The 16763-nt window shown below is 35.8% G+C and overlaps 1 protein-coding gene across 3 annotated transcripts in view; it reads left to right on the top strand.

Annotated features, from left to right (window-relative positions):
• The window catches only part of LOC127880644 (uncharacterized), a 62054-nt gene that overhangs the window by 20353 nt on the left and 24938 nt on the right, over window positions 1-16763 (top strand). Inside the window, exon 1 of one of the 3 annotated variants that reach the window (XM_052427974.1) lies at window positions 6595-7231. The exons of the other annotated variants lie outside the window; for them this stretch is intronic. The gene's annotated coding sequence lies outside the window, so the exon portion shown is untranslated. Of the gene's footprint in view, window positions 1-6594; window positions 7232-16763 lie in introns of those variants that run through there. 3 annotated transcript variants of the gene reach the window in all.

Raw genomic sequence — 16763 nt, forward strand, 5'->3', positions numbered from 1 at the left:
AATAATCCGCACAATATTATTGTTGTTGTATCAGCGCCTCAATTAACAAGCATTAGTGAATTTAGTCGGCACCTAGCTTACTCATGATTGGTGAGGCGATGGGTGGATCTTTGCTTCAGACCCCACCTGCAAATGTTTAAATGTTCCAGGGATCTATCTGCCTGCTGATTCCAACTCAGAAGAAATATTTATATATGAAACAACATTTGATAACAGACATCTTGATCAAAGTTATTTCAGCTAATTGGTAAAACAGATAGAAGTTCCTGTGTTTGGTTATTACACATAGCTGTGAATGATAAGCCACTGAATAGGGAAAAGTGTTGTGGGGGTTAGAAGGGGGAGGAGGCAGTCGGAAATTCCTTGCAGTTAGTCTTCTTAATAATCAGGTGATAGGTGAAATAAAGATGTCTGCTAGTTGTGTGTATGCTATCAGGGATACAGGAGTGTTGTGATCTAGTGCCTTCCTGGAGCATTAATTGCCTTTTTTCATGGCTGTGGGGTTTCACCAATGGTGATTGTGTTTGTTGGTGTGTAGATGATACATGTATTTACTATGATGTACTACAATGTGTTTTCTGTGATAGGAGATACCGTGGAGAATTGCGCCATGACAATGGGTATAGCAAGTCCCATTCAATGTGGACTGTGAAACATGTACTGGTATCTTTGTCCTGTATGTGCAAAATAAAGTAACATTTTAAATTAGGTACTTTTAGTTGTTTGTGATTTTTGTGTATGGAAGATAAACACTATGTGAAAGGAGATACCATGGAGAATTGTGCAGTAACCATGGATATTACAGCTGCAATCAAAAGTTGATTGTGAAACATGTATTGGTATCTTATTCCTCTGCGTGGAAAAGAAATAATTTTAAATTAGGTAAATAAAGCTGTTTGTGAGAACTGTTTTTAATCCAAATAAGCCATTATTTATTTTAAAGTCTCATATCGTGGCTGTCTTTCTCAAACCTCGTGACTACAAAATGCCAACTTTTCAGGAGAGAGAAAAAACCGTCACATTTTTTGTAACGATGTTTTAGAAATTGAAATTCTGTAACAGTACCAAACAAATGAAGCTGCAAAATACGGTACAAGCCGTAGACGCGTAAGTCATACTGATAAGTCATACTGATATTCAAAAATGGTAGCTACGATATTTCGTCACCACAGTTTTGTCATTTTTATGAGGTACGACAATTGGTCCTGATAGGAAATCTCTTAGCTGCAAATATTAAAACGTTTTTGTCAATTTTGTCCAAACAAATGACGTACCTATAGGTGAAATGATGTCACTACAACTTTACGCCCAACAAAAAAGCCAACAATCAAGCTTCAAAATTTCGTCACGTGGCTTTTTCAAGGGCTCTGATTGGTGTAGAGCTACGAGATATAGCCCAAAACACGCGCCAGACTTCATATATTCGGAAAAGACGAAAAAGATTTTTTTTAAATTTTGGAGCTACGAGGTTTGAGAACAACAGCGACGATATGCATACGTTAAATGTTGCAAAGTCAGAAATATTGTTGTAAATAAGGCGTTGATTTAAAATTTGATGTATACAGTAAACAGAACACTTAATTGCTTCTGAATTTTGTAATTATAGCTTCCTTAACTTTACCTGAGTTATTTTCATTAAAATTATTATTAAGTGTTAGGTTGTGGAATAGACATTAATTCCATAACAAGGGAAAAAAAAGAGATTCTGATAAATCTTAATCAAAGACCTAACTAAATTCATTGAATTGACAATCTGTAAATAAGAATTCAAAGTATGTACATCCATCCAGAAAATTGAATCGCTAATGTAAACCATGATGTTTTATGGAGATAAATTATCAAGACTTAGGCAATGGTTCTGATGGTCTAACAATGATTGTAAAACATACATTTTGTTAAGATTGTTTGACTGATAAAACGGGAAATTCTCTTGTGGATGAGCCTGGTTCAGACGGGTTCCAGGATATCTGATAAGCCTTGTTTACACCTTGCAAAAAAAACAAAATCAATCATCTGATAGGGTGGGGGGGGTGCTGAGGATGAAGACATGCTATAGCCTACAAGTTGGGTAGTTGCAATAATTCAACTCTCAGCTTTATAACCCAAAGGGTTGCTGAGAGCTGCCATAGCAAAAATCATCAAAGGCTTTGGGAATACGTTTATATGGACTTACATGTTGAGTAAAGAAACAGGGATCTTTAAACTTTTTTTACTGTTTGAGGTTCCTTTTGTTTTTATGGGAAATATATCTAGTAGAAAATGAATGTTTTTAAGTTAAATTTTGTGAAATTCTACTGGGTTTGCAGTGTTGTTTTTTCACCATTGAATGGGGCCAGGTCCCTTTAGATTGGGAAATATCGTGTTGTTTTTGCTTAAAACTGGGAAATTTATGTTGTTGATTTTATGCTTACAATTACTTAACAATTGATTATAAAAGTGATTTCAATATTATATTTTCCATAACTTTTAGAGCTGGATTTGGAGATAAATGACATGTTTAGACTTGTTTTTAATAAAAAATAAAAATTGGAAACCTTAATTGGGAATTTTTAGGTTCCATTTGGGAAACATATATACTTATTTCCATTGGGAATGGTTCCCCCAACTGGACCCAGATTCGAACAAAAAAACACGCTGGTTTGATGAATAAACAAAAAGACATCACAGTTGTGGACCTTAAATGATGAATCTTTGTTTGAAGACATGCACCCAAAACAAATGAATGTTTGTCAATCTGTAGAACTTTTTTTTTCGGCGTGCTGTATTAAGCCAGCTTTTCACCTGACCTGACCTTTGTAAGTGTCCAATAATATTCAAATAAAATTTCCCACGGCTAGGTACGAATGAATACACTTCATTTATTCCATTGGCTGATTTGAGTATAACACCAGAACATTGGAAACATATCCGCGTCTTTGTAACACTGTTTTACTGCATGAAACAATTTTATCTCTAATGAAAAAGGCTCAATAGATAGAACAGTTTACAATCAATTCTCGACATAAATACAGTTTGTGCGTGCATCTTTTATTTTCAGAGAATTACCAGCGCAATAGCGTTTATACTAAAGGCTATGTTCTCATATTTAGTACTTCCATATTCATGTCAACATGTTAACATGTAAAAGTATAAAGAGCAGTGGAAGCGAGGCCTCACTTTAATGCATTGCATTTCAACCCGCGAGGTTTCGGGTCAATTCGCGGCCAGTGTGTGAAAGTCAGAGTTTATATACAGTTCATCACCGGAGTTCGCACCCAGTAAAATAATCGTTATATAATAAAGACTCTATCCGTGAACTAGATGACCTGGAATTTTCTTTAGACCAAAAATATGTTAGATGAAGATATTCAGCAATATAATTATGATATGTCAATAATAGATTATAAATGTGTTTTCAACAATACAATGATAAATATTATTTTAGATTAATTTAACAATAATTATTCCACCATATTGACTATTGTATTAAGCATGAGCGCGATGATTCTCGAAACTGTTAATAATGGAATCATATAGCAATGTCCAACAAACCACTAAAACAGGTTTGTTCGAAGAACGCGCCTATAAATACAGATACTTCGCGTGTGGCCGGTTGACTTATATGATTTAATTTAACTTCCATTCTTCTTTTGGTTTTCTGTTTTGTATATAAAGGTTTATGACCAGCAATATGTAATAATGTAAAATAAGCCGTGAAAACTCCGCGTAACATCCATTACTGCGTGTGATGCAGCTAAGAACTGCACAGAAAAAGACATTCGCTATCATTGATCTCATTCATTGAACTATCAACGCCGTTTATCTTTTTTAAAGATATTTCTTGTTAAGCATGCCCACAAAGTGCCTTTGAATTACTGGTGCAAATGAGAATATGCCATTATATTAACCCATTCCCACTCATAAGATAAGTGAAAATGGCTATATGCAAACAGCATAAAACCTGAACAGCCTGCGAGTAACTCGCAGTCTGTTCAGGTTTTATGCTGTTTGCTGCTCATCAGAATCTTTGGATTGGAAATGAAGCATTTAAAAAAACTTGAATCCAGTAAGAAAGGTCTTTAATTAAATTTAACTTTGTAAGGCACTACACATGCCTAAAAATAGGTATCTAAGTGGTAAAGGGGTATATAACAGAATCTAGTAAAAAGACCATATAGTGTCGTATATAGTTGAACTTTTCACCCTGGGAATGAAAAAATTGTCCACAGCATTGCCACAGGAAAGATCATATTGCTGCATTTGCCCTTTCAAAATATTCATTTAGACTCCTCCTACAAAACATCTTGTTCAGTGCACCTGACTTAAATACCAGGCTCTGTAAGAGTGACATTTGAAAGATTTCCACCAGATACATTACAGGAATGGCTGCTGCTATTCTCATCTCCCATACCTGACTGATCCTGCAGCATAATGAGGGTGTATGTGTTGAATTCACTTGAAGTGTGCAATTGTTATTGTTGGGTTAGTGAGACAAGTGAGTGAACGCCTGCTGAAAAGATCATACTCTAGAGGTATGCAGACTTCCAGATAATGCAGTAACTAAATTTCCCATTCATTTTATCACATTCTGTCAACCCCTAATGTACACAATACATGTAGTTCCAACTCTGTTGAACATTAACCCTTTACCACTTAGATACGTTTTTTGTAGTCCCTTAGAAAGTTACTTGTAATTACATACCTTTTCTTACTAGATTCAAGTTTTTATCCCTCGCCATAAGCGGAGGGATATTGTTTTGGTGCTGTCCGTCCTTCCTTTATATCTTGAAAAAAATGCTTTTTTGTGTCTGGAGCCATATCTTGGCAGTGCTTTAATTGGCAGATTTCATTGAAACTAATTGGTATGAGTATATATATGGATAAGAGGATGATGCACGCAAGATGGCATTAAACACCATCGGATAATAACGGAGTTATGGCCCTTTGATCTTGAAAAAATGCTTTTTTTTGTGCGTGTCCAGAAAACTTTTGTGTCCAGAAGTATACTGGCGGGGAATATCAATTCAACGAATTTGCTTGTTAAGGCTTTGTTTTCAACTCAAAGATACTGATGAGCAGCAAACAGCATAAAACCAGAACAGACTGCAAATTACTCGCAGGCTGTTCTGGTTTTATGCTGTTGCACATAGCCATTTTCACTTTGCGTTTGAGTGGGAAAGTGTTAAAAAAATAATCTAGACATTTAGTGCACATTTGAATGATATCCCTGTTGTATCAAAAGTTGAAACAAGAAATATCTTTTAAAAAAGATATACAGCGTTGATTGTGGTTGGAGTTGGTGAAAGGTAAAGAGTTCAATGAATGAGATCAAAGAAAGCGAATGTCTTTTTCTGAGCAGTTCTTAGCTGCATCACACGCAGAACGGGATGTTACAAGGAGTTTTCGCGGCTTATTTTACATTATTACATATTGCTGGTCATAAACCTATAGATACAAAACAGAAAACCAAAAGAAGAATGGAAGTGAAATTAAAACATACGAGTCAACCGGCCACACACGAAGTATCCGTACATATTTCAAATATTTATACCCCCGTTCTTCGAACAAACCTGTTTTAGTGGTTTGTTGAGCATTGCTATTTGATTGCATTATTAGCAGTATCGAGAATCATCGTGCTCATGCTTAATACATTAGTAAATATGGTGGAATAATTCTCGTTAAATTAATTAAAAATATTATTTATCATGGTATTGTTGAAAACACATTAAGAATCTTTTATTGACACACCATAATTATATCGCTGAATATCTTCATTTAACATTTTTCTGGTCTAAAGAAAATTCCAGTTTACCTAGTTCGCGCGATAGCGTCTATATTATATAACGAATATTTTACTGGCCGCGAACTGACCCTGATACCTTGCGGGTTGGAATGCAATGCATTAAAGTGAGGCCACGCTTCCACTGCTGGAACGACGGCTTGTTTAAAACTTAATACTTTTACATGTTAAATGTTCAATTTTGAAAACAATTTAAAATGGTTTGGACAAAACGAATATCAGGATAAGGAAACACGATACTTTTATGAACTTAAATATACTAGTACACAGACAGGAATATGGAAGTAATTACTAAATTTGAGAACATAGCCTTTAAGTACAAACGCTCTGGCGCTGGCAATCCTCTGAAAATAAAAGGTGCACGCACAATCTGTATTGATGTCAAGAGTTGAGTGTAAAACTGTTCTATCTATCAAGCCTTTTCATTAGAGATAAAAATGGTTTCATGCTTAACACGCAGTAAAACAGTGTTACAAGGACGCCGTCATGCTTCCTATGTTCTGGTGGTATGCTCAAATCAGCAAATGGAATAAATGAAGTGTATTCATTCGTGTCTAGCAGCAGGAAATTTCATTTGAATTTTATTGGACACTTACAAAGGTCAGGTAAGGTAAAAAATGACGTTAAACAGCTACGCCGAAAAAAATTTGTTACATTGTTTAAGTTGCAATAATTCAACTCCCAGCTTTATAACGCAGAGCGGCAATGGCAAAAAATATCAAAGGCTCTGGGAGTACGTTTATATGGAGTTAAATTGTTATAGAAGTTTTTTTTTGATTTCCAAGTGTTAATGTAGAAATTGATTGTGATTTTTCAAACGTTTTTTAACTGAAGTAGAAACTGAAACTTATACTGAAATGGATTTGTCAATTGATGAATAGATAAAAACAAACAATTAACTTTCATGACTAGTTGGTGTAAAATTGTAGGTGGGAAATAACATATGTTTGAACTGTATGTCTTGCTGAACACTTATCACAGATAAACATCATACATGTGAGCCACGCTCTGTGAAAAGTGGGTTTAATGCAAGTGTGTAAAGTGTCGTCCCAGATAAGCCTCTGCAGTCGTCCGCACAGGCTAATCAGGGACAACACTCTCTGTCTAAACTGGATTTTTGCTAAGAAGAGACTTTCTTTAAACAGAAAATATCATAAATGCGGAAAGTGTCTTCCCTGATTAGCCCGTGCAGACTGCACATGCATTTAACACCTATTTCACAGAGCACGGCCCATACATGTATATACTGTTCCGGGCTTGTGGAATAAGTAATGATTATATTTACAAACATGCTGGGATAGGATTCCAGCCTGTCTGCATGACAGGATGTACAGAGGATGTATGTATTGTCTTTTGGTGTATGGAAGTGTGGGACCAATCTCTGGTTTTCTGGGATTATGGTATATTAGAATCCTCCTCCCTCAGTCCATTTGTGTATGAGCAGCAGAGCAGGTAATGGAAAACACATATTTTATTGAGCCCAAGGCAATAATAAGTGGGTTTATTTGATGCCTTAATACCTGGTTTCACTTTAATTGTATATTAACCTCTACAATATACATGCAACTTTGTTTTGGGTAATTGGAACCATTTTCTTAAAATTTGGTAACATATTGACCATGAGTTGCTTATTTACACATCTACTGAAGCTATGTGACAAATATGGTATGCAGCATAATTGTATTATGTATTGACAAGACGTCTCAGCAAACAGTTCTTGCTTTTATGACCACGCAGAGATATTAATGGTGAATGGGCATTGAGTGTTTATCATATGTTTACACAGCACGTACTATCCACTTTCGGATATGACAGCCATCCATGATATTTAACAATTGCGCATCATACATTAATAATAATGATGTACGGAGAAACCACTTGAAAATGATTAAGAACTGCAATCATGGGTGCTGAAATGGTTCCAAACCACACACAGATTGCATCTATAATTGCTTATCTTTCTCAGATTTGCCCAGTTTATGTTTTAAAATGCAGTAATAATTTCTAGATGTGGTGGCAGCTGTTTGCTTGGCTGTAGAGAACATGGTTAACCCTGTCTCTGTCAGAAGCAAAATGAAAATGGCTTAAGCAACCAGCATACAACCATAACAGCCTGCGAGTGACTCGCAGTCTATTCAGGTTATATGCTGTTTACTGCTCATCAGTATCTAATGGTTGAAAATAAGTCCTTCAAAACTTGAATCTAGTAAGAAAGGTCTTTAATTAAATTTAACTTTCTAAGGGACTATGAATGCGTAAATATACGTATCTGAGTTGTAAAAGGTTATTAGAGTGTAATTGACACTGAAACTTAATAATATATGGTTTCTTTTTTAATTCTGTCTGGGTAAAACTAGCCTTTGCACAATTGCTAAAAAAAATTTTTTGTGGCAATCAGCATGATAAGGTGTTATATGTGAAAAGAAAAACAAAGAGGATGATGCACTTAAATGATAAAGTTAAATTAGCGTCATTCTTGTTCATGTGAATATAGTTTTTAGTATGGAGTGCACAATTCTTGATTAAAATATTATTGTATAAATGCATAATAGGATTTTTAGCCGCATTACTGATGGGAATTTTAACGAAATTTATATGAAGCTTTCTTGTGTTTGTTACAAGAACACCAATGGTTCAAAGATTCATCACAGAATTAATTGGTTCCCATTGGAAATGTTGATTTCTGACATTCATGAATTGTTATACCCCCATTACTGGTAATGGGGGCTATAAAGGAGTCACTTTGTCGGTCTGTCTGTCGGTCTGTCTGTCTGTCCCAAAAATTTCATCCTATCTTCACCAAACTTGGTCAGAAATTGTATGTAGATGATGTCAAGGTCAAGTTTAAATATGGGTTGCTGAGTCAAAAACTAGGTCACAAGGTCACTTAGTGCGTTTTAAACCGAAAGTTTGTCCGGACCATAACTATGTCATTGATCGTTAAATTTTAAAATGACTTGGTACATTTGTTCACCATCATGGGATGGTGTGTCGCGCGAAAAGAAGTACGTCAACATCTCAAAGGTCAAGGTCACACTTGGAGTTCAAAGGTCAAATGCATGTCCGGGCCATGACTTTATCATTTATTGTGAGATTTAAAAATCATTTGGCATATTTGTTCACCATCATTGGACGGTGTGTCGCGCGAAAGAATTTCGTCAATATCTCCAAGGTCAAGGTCACACTTTGAGTTCAAAGAAAGGTCAAATGCATGTCCGGGCCATAACTTTATCATTTATTGTGATATTTTAAAATCATTTGGAAAATGTGTTCACCATCATTGGACAATATGTCACCGAAAGAATTACGTCGATATCTCCAAGGTCAAGGTCACAATTTGAGTTCAGAGACCAAAAATTGCCATAAATGAGCTTGTCGGGGCCATAACTATGTCATTCATTGTGAGATTTTAAAATCATTTAGCACATTTGCCCACCATCATTGGACAGTGTGTAGCTTGAAAGAATTACGTTGATATCTCCAAGGTCAAGGTCACACTTTAATTTCAAAGGTCAAAAATGGCCATAAATGAGCTTGTCCGGGCCATAACTATGTTGTTCATTGTTCAGCATCATTTGCCGGTGTGTCGTGCGAAAGAATTACGTTGATATCTCCAAGGTTAAGGTCAAACTTTGAGTTCAATGGTCAAAAATGGCCATAAATGAGCTTGTCCAGGCCAAAACTATGTCATTCATTGTGAGATTTTAAAATCATATGGCACATTTGTTCACCATTATTGGATGGTGTGTCGCGCGAAAGAATTACGTCGATATCTCAAAGGTCACGCTGTGAATTCAAAGGTAAAAAATGGCCGTTAATGATCTTGTCCGGGCCATAACTATGTCATTCATTGTGAGATTTTAAAATTATTTGGTACATTTGTTCACAATCATTGGACAATGTGTCATGCGAAAGAATTACGTCGGTATCTTGAAGGTCAAGGTCGCACTTGGAGTTCAAAAATGAAAAATGGACATAAATGAGCTTGTCTGGGCCATAACTATGTCATTCATTGTGAGATTTTAAAATGACTCTGTACATTAATTTTGTTCACAGTCATTTGACAGCCTGTCATGCGAAAGAATTCAAGAGTTCAAAGGTCAAAATGGCCATAAATAATAATGGCATAATAATTCTTAAAAATCACCATTTAGATTCTCTTGTTTTGTGAAGACAGCTTGCAAAATAGTCTGTGTCAATGCGGCATGTGGGGGTATACGTTACGTCTGTGACAAAGCTCTAGTTGTCTCAGCTGATAACAGTATAATATTCCTTCAAACATTCCTTCAAACATGCCATTTTATATATTCAAAGTCCAATTGCTAAAATGTATGTTCTTGTTTTTTTTTGTGGCACCTGTTGGTGTCATTATTGGTTTGAAATTCTTTTGAATCTTAGTAATTAAAATGTTGTAACCTTCTCATTGCATTGTTATTTCTAGGAAAAGTTCACAATTAATTTCATCTTTTACCATTTCAAGAATGTTTGCAAATAGTTTATATGAAACAATTATATGTGTCGAAGTTATTAAGAAATTCTATTGTATGTTTGATTATAGGGGCGATGAAAGTAACCAGAAAAGGAAGCTCTTTTAAGACATTTTGCTTGTGGTAACACCAGTTTTGTGAACAAAATAGTTTGACTTCTAGCTCTGTACAAGAACATGATTCCTTAAAAACATTTAAAGTCCCACAGTTTTAATAAAATTAATTATTGCTATCTCTGTGATTATCGCAATATTAAGCCTCTAATTGTGTGCCAATAAAATGGCACATTAACTAAATGAAGGCATTAGAGCATTTGCCAGAAGGGATGAATTGCAATTACCTTGGGATTAACAAGGAACATCAGAGGCACATTATTATTGTTATTTAATCCCCACGCTTTTAAAAGCGTGGAGGTATTGTATTGATCTCTGCTGTTTGTCTGTCTGTCCTGGCCACTATCTCTTCCTACACTAATAGCACTAGAACCTTGAAACTTGGTACACATGGTAGCTATGAGCATATGTCCGGCAGTGCACTATTTGGAATTTTGATCTGACCCCTTGGTCAAAAGTTATAGGGGTAAAATGGGGTAAAATGAGGACATTTTCACTCATTTTACTAACAACATGCGACAAGCATGATAATAACTTTTGACCCAGGGAAATGACTACATGATGAACATTTTTCTCCACGGTCATTGGACGGCATGTCATGCAAAAGAATTCCAAGAGTTCAAAGATCAAAGTGGCCATTAATGATAATGGCATAATTATTTTAAAAAATGGCAATAAATTAGCTTCTCTTGTTTTGTGAAGACAGCATGCAAAATATTCTGTGTCAATGCAGCATGTGGGAGTATATGTCACGTCTGTGACAAAGCTCTTGTTAAAAACTATTCCAAATTTAACAGTGTTGTCAATAAATTACTTTAATGACAAAGCTCTAGTTTAAAACCATTCCAAATTTAACTATTTTGTCAATAAATTACTTTAATGACATTTGTCAAAAATAGGAAAACCAGTGAACAAGTCCCGCATAATTCGATTACAAGATCTAGAAGCACATACTTGCGCCATGAACTGGAAACTCTTCTTGAAACTTGGGTTGGGGCAAAATAGCAAAATAGCTATAGAAATAATTCTCTAATAAATTCGGAAGTTTTGCACTCAGGCTTGGATTGCAGTGCAAAATCCCTTGATTGACAGTCCTGCACCCCTTCCAGCTGAGCCTGACAGACCGCCTAAATAATACTGTTAACATGGTTTTGATAATGTAAATGGTTCACAATTTCTGTTCACAAATACTGTGCCTATATATTCTGTATAATTTTATATACCATAGACTGCTTACAGATTGGATGAAAGTTGTGTACTACTGAACTATATGGGATCTTTTCGTCATTGTATATTTGTTAACATTTCAGAATGGCTATTAAAAAAGAACTTGGCTCATTCCACTATCATCTCTATTAAAATCCTCATACCTCATACATCTCATGCAAGCTTCCTCTGATAAATGTGTTCTCATTTCATATAAAAATGCCAGCACAGGCAAAATATAGGCCTTAAATTCATTTATCTTTCAGATTATTGAGATACATTATGCTAAATGAGTACTTAATATTTCATGGACATGGTTGAGGAATGCTTATAGATCAGTTTGCATTCCGTCCTGAATTGGCAGTTGTTGTTTTTTGTTCAATTGGTGCCAGTATCCGGCCCCATTCCTTATGGAAAAAAGTATATATTTTTCCCAAATGTGACCTAAAAATTCCTGACTTAAGGTTTCAAAAAAAAATAAAATAAATAATATCAACATTTAGTTAATCTCCCATCCAGCACTACAAGTTACAATTTATTAAATTTTATATGTAAAACACATAAATGCTCATTTGTGAAGCATTTGTTTTCCAAAAAACAACCACTCTTATTTCCCAATTTTGGTCAAAAGCCACAATTTTGCCCAATCCAAAAGGACCTGGCCCCATCCCCAAAATGGTAAAAAAAAACACACTGATATGTGTTAGCCTCGCTTGGGGAAAACATTTGTAGTGCGTAAAGTGTCGTCTCAGATAAGCCTATGAAATCCGCACAGACTAATAAGGCTAGATTGGTCATTGTCGGCTCTGGTACTACTTACATGTACTCTTAAGTATACTTACATTTACTCCGGGTACGGCCTATATACTTTAACGTACCTGGGAATTTTAACGCTAAATAGGTGGTTGTCAGCAATTTAATTTTTTTTAATTATGTTCACATTTTTGTCAATTTTCTGTTAAATAGCCTCTATATTATCGAAACTCATACTAAAAAAGCATGTTGATGCATTTTTATTTAAAGAGAAGTTTTTTTTACGATAAATAATCTGTAGTGCGTTTTATGATATCGGATTTTGGGCGGGAATACAACTCGGGTACAGGTTAATATCAAACGGGTACGTTTAAGTATATTTACAGTACCCGGGGTACATGTAAGTATACTTAAGTGTACCCGAGGTACATGTAAGTAGTACCTGATCCGACAATGACCAATTGAGCGCTAATAAGGGATTATATTTTCCTCCTCAAAAAGATTTTTGCAAAGAACAGGTATCCTTTAAACGAAAAAACCCCATAAAAGCGTAAAGTGTCGTTGCCAGATAAGCCTGGGCTAATCTGGGGTTGCACTTATACACACATTCATTAACCCTTTCAGTGCGGGAACCGAATTTTAAAGGCCTTTGCAAACAGTTTGGATCCAGATGAGACGCCACAGAACGTGGCGTCTCATCAGGATCCAAACTGTTTGCTATTCTGATAGTATTCTATGAAAAAAAAATCGAAGAAAATGCAAATTTTAGAAATTCAGCAGACAACATTTTAGCAGACGACAAATTTCCCAGCATGCAAAGGGTTAAGACCCGATTTTTCAGAACGGGGCTCATACTTTTGTCTTGTTAAAGTCTGCCTTGAAACAACCACATTATTTGACATTAAGGAGTGAGAATCCCCAAGCCTTATAAGACTGAGAGAACATTAATTTTGCTCTATTAAACACAATGATTTTGGTATGCGTATTTTGTTTCTGGTTTTTAGTTGGTAGCGTTAGCGGCCATCTAAATTTACAGAGCATGATCTGCAAATCAATATGTGCTTAGCTAGCTTAGTTACGCTAAGGACTGTAACTCAGTATGCTATGAACAATTACCGCTGCCTTTCTGAACTGCAGACGATGAATGCTTAGGAGCGTCTGCTCTACTACTGCAGTGGGTGTATTTACCAGCTTGTAAGTCGACATTGGCCAGTCTAGTGTTTATCATTGAAATCTGTACATATTGGCTGCTTTCAGGGAAAACGGGGCTTAATGCATGTCAAATAAGATTAGCCTGTTTACACTGATTAACCTTTGCCAGGCGCACCAGCTAATCAAGGACAACAACAGCGAACAACTTCAGTGCCTTCAGCGCTTTGATTTAAAACATTGTTGGATCATTTCCAAGTAATAATGTATTAAAGCAGCTGACATACACTCATACATGATGTAATCTGTATTTAATGTTTACCTGTGTTTTGGATGGAGTGACCTATTTAGAAGGAGCACACATAATTAAAAAAAATGTAAATTAATAAACTGCATACAAAATGTTTAATGTTGTTAGAAACACAGAATTGTCTACTTGCAATCATATTGGGTACGCAAAAGAACATAACACAGGTCATGATTGTGAATGTTTTCCACTCACATTCAACTTTAAATTTGAATAATCAGTTCGTGCAACATAAACATTTTTAGAACAACATTTAATAAATTACATGTCATCGTATGTCAGTCTTTACGGGTATTTTATTACTTTTTTATCTGCAGTCTACAAAACTAAGTTTAACTTCAACAGATGCTTTCCTGCATATGAATCAATCTGCAGTGAGACCAACGTCTTTGTAAGATGGTATCTCATAATTTATTATGCAGAAATAAAATAATTTACATGTCTTTAATAAATATTTAAATAATCACTTGGCAGTTGTTCGTCTTGTGGATATTTGATTATTATTGTATGATGGCTTATGATATTTATTTATGTCTGTGTTTAGGAGGGAGTTTAAAAGGAGCACCCACAATTTAAAAACTTGTAAATTATTTATATAAGCATACAATTTTTATTCTTTGTAAAATTGTTTGATGGGTTCATGCAACATGAACATTTGTATAGCAACTTCAGTAAATCCCATGTCATCATATCTCAGTCTTCATGGGTATTTTATTACTTTTTGAGTCGTCAGAACACAGTTGAACTTTAACATTCATGAATTACAATGCAGAAAGAAAATTATTTTCAAGTCCTCGTTAAATATTTTTTAGTCACCATCAGTTATTTAATCCTCTTCACATGGATATCTTATTACAAATAATTTGATCATAATTGTTTGATCGCTTTTGTTAGAAAGACCACATGCAGCACACAATTTATGAAATGAACATTAGACAAAACTTCGGTTGGTTAATCATTCCTCAGTTATTTCCAGTAAATACTGCCAAATACATTTTTGGTCTCGTTTGGCAAGCATTATTGACTAATGGGTATTTTATTTGCTGTTATTACATATCACAAAAATAACAATATATTTCAGTGTTTAAATGTTGAAACAGTTGCACATTGTTAGCTCACCTGAGCACATGAGCACAATGTGCTCATGGTGCGCTTGTGTTACCGCCTTTTGTTTGTCGTCAACATTTGCCTTGTTTACATCCTAGAGGCCACATTTATTGTCCGATCTTGATGAAATTTGGTCAGAAGATATGTGCCAATAGAATCTTGGACAAATTAGTAAATTGTTCCAGTTGGTTGAAAAACATGGCCACCAGGGTGTGTAGCATTTTTCCTTATATGGCTTTTGTAAAAACTTGTTAACACTCTCAAAGTCACATTTATTGTCCAATCTTTATGAAACTTGGTCAGAACATTTGTTCTTATGATATCATGGGCTGCACAGAACAGGTCCGTTCCTTTGTATCTCAGGTGAGCGACTTTGGACCTTTCAGGCCCTCTTGTTTCTATGATTTTATGTAAACACATATCCCGGTTTGGTTTTGTATGTGTTTGAATATGCATTGTGATTATTTGTCATGGGAATATTAAGTTTTGTTTGTGACTGAATTTTGTTACAAATACAAGTTTTGTTTTTTATATAAATGCCATGAGAATTACTGCATATTCTTTGTTATTGAAAATTGTGGCCATAACAACTTATATTTGCAATTGAATGTTAAGGCATTAACGGCAGGTTATGTTAAATAATGTGTCATGTTAATTATTACATATTGTATTAAATTTCCATCCATATTTCAAGCCCTGTCTTTATTATGCCCCCCTTCGAAGAAGAGGGGGTATATTGCTTTGCTCATGTCGGTCGGTCGGTCTGTCCACCAGGTGGTTTCCGGATGATAACTCAAGAACGCTTGGGGCTAGGATCATGAAACTTCATAGGTACATTGATCATGACTCGCAGATGACCCCTATTGATTTTGAGGTCACTAGGTCAAAGGTCACAGGTGAAGGTCACAGTTACTGGAAATAGGCATTTTATGGATTTAGCATGGTTCAAACAAGGAAAACAAATACTGTTTATGCATGTTCTTTTTGTTACAGCATTTGCCTCCCTTTAATTTATTTAAAATCTCATTTTACAGCAGAGATTCCAAATCTGACCTGTAAATGAGCCCCATATTTACTGCCAGTGCTAGATTACCGTTTCCCATTTGATCATTCTTAAGTATTGGTATTGTAATGCTGCTGCTACTGCTACAGCTCCTCCTCCTCCTCCTCCTCCTCCTCCTCCTCCTCCTCCTCCTCCTCTCTCCTCCTCCTCCTCCTCCTCCTCCTCCTCCTCCCTCCTCCTCCTCCTCCTCCTCCTCCTCCTCCTCCTCCTCCTCCTCCTCCTCCTCCTCCTCCTCCTCCTCCACCACCACCACCACCACCTCCTCCTCCTCCTCCTCCTCCTCCTCCACCACCACCACCACCACCACCACCACCACCACCACCACCACCACCACCACCACCACCACTTATAGCCCGTATAGGGGGGCATGCATGTTTTACAAACAGCCCTTGTTTAATATAATTGTTTTCTTAAGGCATTTTAAACTTTCTGTTTAAATGTTACATAAATATTGCAAGCTCAGTCCAAGTTTGAAAGGCGTGCCATGCATTATGTTCTGCATTGTTTAACATATTTATGCCTGGTGGACTCTCCCATCCTTCGAAATTGCATCAATTTATTTCCAAAATAAGGGATTTTTAGTATATTTATTTCTATATTTAGAATACTTCTTACAGAAATTCCTTTAAGCAAACAGCGTAGATCCAGATGAGACGCGGCATAATGCTGCGTCTCATCTGGGTCTACGCTGTTTGCCAAGGCCTTTTTTCTAGACGCTAGACATAAATGGGTTAAATGGATTGCAATCAGTGTTACCTACATGCTTGGTATGTTTAAATAACTTTCATTTGAATAATAT

Source organism: Dreissena polymorpha, chromosome 1 (assembly GCF_020536995.1).
Source record: "Dreissena polymorpha isolate Duluth1 chromosome 1, UMN_Dpol_1.0, whole genome shotgun sequence".
In the NCBI taxonomy this organism is placed as follows: Eukaryota; Metazoa; Mollusca; class Bivalvia; order Myida; family Dreissenidae; genus Dreissena; species Dreissena polymorpha.